The sequence below is a fragment of the Cucurbita maxima genome, unplaced genomic scaffold, assembly GCF_002738345.1.
Source record: "Cucurbita maxima cultivar Rimu unplaced genomic scaffold, Cmax_1.0 Cma_Scf00037, whole genome shotgun sequence".
Classification (NCBI taxonomy): Eukaryota; Viridiplantae; Streptophyta; class Magnoliopsida; order Cucurbitales; family Cucurbitaceae; genus Cucurbita; species Cucurbita maxima.
This window is the reverse complement of record NW_019272053.1, coordinates 1,897,729-1,902,198: the sequence shown is the minus strand read 5'-3', so window position 1 is coordinate 1,902,198 and position 4,470 is coordinate 1,897,729.

Here is a 4,470-nt window from a genome sequence, read left to right as displayed (position 1 = left end):
CTCGTCCTGTACCTCTAATAGGAAATCGTTCCCTTCCGTGTCTTACTCTCTCATGTGGTTAGGCAGCATGGTTCTAGAAACCAAGATAGCATCTCTTAAGTTTAAGGCTCATTACTTATGAAATTATGTTATACATCATATATACTAAGTTCACATCATATTGCAATCAAAATCATTCAACATGCAACACATCACATCATACTCTTAGAAGAACTTCTCTGAAAAACACATCACATATACTAAGTTCCCTTCTATGTCATACTCTTATAGCGTAAACTTTGAAAAACACTTAAAAGAACTTCTTTGGAAAACACAACCATGGTCTTACGTGTTTAAATACGAAATACTGAAATTTAGAGAAAATAAAAACAAATAAAAAAATTATTTAAAACAATGAAATGAAGCACAACCTATTCTAAACTAGGAATTTAAATGAGTCTACCCTATGTACGTGCCACAGTCTCTACTCACAATGCCACAGTCCTTTGTACAAGTTCACCTTGCCTTTACTTGAAAAATGATGTGGCACACGGCCTAAGTATTTCGAAAAATACTCAGTAAGTAGTCCCACTATAGGGGTCATGCAAATGCAAACACATGCAATCATGATTTAGAAACCTATCTCTAACATCATAGGGGTGGCCTCCAGTCTCGGACAAATTGGATGTATAGTACTTCCCTACACCCGACTCACACGTGCGAGTGTGAATCTCCAGGGTGCTCGCACACCCCCTGGACCCTCTGGTCAAGCTAATTTGTAGCGAAGTTTGGAGGTCAGCAGAACCCCATAATGTCATGCGTCTCATGAATACCCTCATCATCATGCGGTGCGTATTCACACTCATCATCATGTTGTGTGCATTCGCACTCATCGTCATGCTGTGTGCTTTCGCACTCATCATCATATTGTGCATATCTACACTCATCATCTTTAGGGAAAGTAACCTTATGCTAATCAACATACAATATGCGTGAGGTCTCTCTAAATCCATCGTAATGTCTCTTCTAACACAACCCTCTAGTCTCATCTCTTTGTTACTCTAGGTAACACATACTCATGGATATTTATACTAATATCATTTTTATACTCTTAGGGTTATGTCCTATGTCGATCTAACGACATGATGCAATATGACAATCATCATTATATAGCATGCTCAATAGGAAAACATTATCATATTAAGGTAAACGTTACGAATTATCATACTCATCATATTGCCATAAAGTGCTCCAAGCATATCAAGTACGTCATTCATCAGAATATAGATATAGTACGCACATCATCAAGTATCATAACTCACACATCATCATAACTCGTACATCATCATAACTCATACATCATCATATACTAGTATACGACATCATACGATACATCTCATACACCATCATAACTCATACATCGTCATATACTAACATACATCATACGATACAACTCATACCGCATCATATACTAACATATGTGTAATACCCCGAGCCCAATAGTTACAATTCGCTCTATCCTTGTGACTAGCACCTTCTTAACCATTGTGAGTTTCTAGATTTTATTGCAAAACTAAGAGTGTGATTTTTAAATCGGTGCAGAAGAAAGAAATGTTTGGAATGCATCAAGGAACTTAGAAAAAAAAATTTAATGGTAATGTAGTCGAAATTTGTGTCGAAGTGAACCGGGGGCAAAAAGGTAATTTTGCTGCCATATATACCACCTTGAGGGGATCTCCTCGAAGAAAGGAAAAGAAAAAGAAAAGAAAAGAAAAAAATAATAAAAATAGAGAGAGAAAGAAATGAACTGATAGGTTTTTAAGAAGAGGAAGAAGTAGGGAGAAACGCCCCAAACCCGAACTAAAGTACCCTCAGTCTTAGGTCTCCTACTAGAGCTACTTAGAGTATCAAGAGGAGTGGTCTGAGCCTTGGATCGTTCATTTCTGACAAGAAACGGGCAAGAACGCGAGGTAAGTCCGCGACCTCTCTTGTTTCAAGATTTATCATAGATCCGGGAGTTTTAGATGATTTAAACCTTAATAATCTAGTTGTAACACTTTAGGTGAGGAGTCTTGTAAGTTTTCAGAGGAAACGCGGCCAAAAAACGTGTCGAAAAACAAAATCGAGAAACCGTCCTACTTTGGTAAGAAACTGAATTTTTCTTGATTTTCGACTTCATTTATTAAGTAATGTGAGTATAAAAAAAAATACAATAAAAATATATCTGGATAGATGGACTTGAGATCTTGAATTCTTGTGAAGGAATCGATTTAATTCGAGTTACGGTTTGGAAGATAAAAAAATCTAAAATAAATAGGTTAATATAGAATTTGACCGAAATCTGGAAATTGGATGAACTTAGGCAATAGGCGACGGACACGCGACCGTCGGAACGGGAGGACACGCGTCGAGCAACTAGTGGATAGATGCGTCTGGCGCCTCTGCTGACACGCGTCAGACGGTTGACCCGAAAACCTGACCCGCGCTCCATGAAGCAACCCGACGACCCGCGATATGCACCCAACAAGGGTGCTGACAGAAAGAGACTAACAAGACTCGATGCCTACCGGTGCATGAGGTAATCTGTGCAAGAACCAATGGATTACGGTCACTCAAAATACCTTGAGACACACCAATGAGGAGGAGATGTCGACTATAGTTTGATGCCCGAGCATCAAGCCTATAGACCCAAGCAACCAAATCACCACTCATGCACCATACGCTAAAACAATCTTGGACGACGATCGACTATTCACACCCACCGCAAGCGGGGGTTCAAAATCATCATTCGAAGCCAAGCCCAAAACGTCGTGCGCGGTCAAGCCATCAACCATCCTAAAGACAGCCCAAGTTAGAAGGAAACATCGCAACATTCAGTGCAAAGCGAGGCTCGTGTCGCATGCCCAAAGGCACTTGACACCGCCCCACCATGCATGTTCTGCCAACACGCCACCTTCAAAACATAGGGTTGGCCCAAGGATGGCCCAATGGCGTCACCACAACGTCACACGCTCAACGAGGTTCATGTTGGACGCCCGAAGGCACCCAACTCCACCCCACCTTGCACGCTTTGTCGCCGTACCAACCATCAACCATCCTCAAGTCAGCCCAAGTTAGAAGGCCACATTCCATGCTCAACAAGTCTCATGTTGCACGCCCAAAGTCATTTGACACCGCCCCACCAAGCATGTTCTGCCACCACGCAGCCTTCAAAACATAGGGCTAGCCCAAGGAAGGGAGGCACCACAACAACGTCCCACACTCAACGAGGTTCATGTCGCACGCCCGAAGCCACCCAGCTCCACCCCACCTTGCATGTTTCATCATTGTACCAGAAGCCATCCATAGTCCTCACACTAGAGATTCCCAGTTAGAAGGCAACATTGCAACATTCCATGCTCAATGAGGTTCATGTCGCACGCCCAAAGGCACCCGATTCCAACTAGCCGAACATGTTCTGGCACCACACGCCTTCAAAACATAGGGCTGGCCCAAGGCTGGCCGAGCATCACCACAACGTCACACACTCAACGAGGTTCATGTCGCACGCCCAAAGGCACCCGACTCCACCCCACCTTGCGTGTTTCATCATCGTACCAGCCATCAACCATCCTCAAGCCAGCCCAAGTTAGAAGGCAACAGCGCAACATTCCAATCTCAACAAGGCTCATGTTGCACGCCCAAAGGCGCACCCGACAACTACCTCACCCTGCAAGTTTCGCCACCGCACCTCCGCCATCAACCGCCCTCATCCGCCAACCACCACCCCCACACCCCAAGCACATGCCCATGTGCGGCACATAGTGCTTGGGGCGTGGGGGTGGCGGAAGATATAGGGGGTGCCCCCGTGCCCTGCCCATGCAGACTAGTCACCCCCCTATATAGTACATTTTGAGGCATTTTTGGTCTGCCAAGCCTAGATACGATTTTTTTCTGAGCCATTATATGGTCAAATATCTCAAGTTTTAGATTTTTTTTTTCCATGAACTCGATTGATTCATTAATGGGACATTCTAATGGATCTATAAATCAAGTTTCATAATTTTTCAACCAACCAATTTTTTTTAATGAATTTTTAAATATTAAATAATAGGAAATTAGAAAAAATAGCTAGAGTTGTCAAAAAAAAATATGAAATTTTGTGGGAATCATGTTTCCATGTTTCCATGTTTCTGAGCTCCTAGAAAAAAAAATTACAACAAACTGACCACTCGACACATACTTTCACAATTAATGGGTGATGGTTTTAAAAACAAGGTCATGGTGGATGTCTTGGTGTAATGTATTTGCTCTAGTATCAAAACTCTTCATTTTATTGTTTTAGATAAGCATTCTTTTGCTTTAGTTCCAAAAAAAAAAAAAAAAAAAGAGTCATAACGATAAAAGCATTAAAAATGAACATTCTCTTTTCACGGGAATTGGGTTTGATGATATTTTTATAGTCAGGCTTTATACACGTTCCTACTTTCCACGGATGTTCGGTGTGATGAA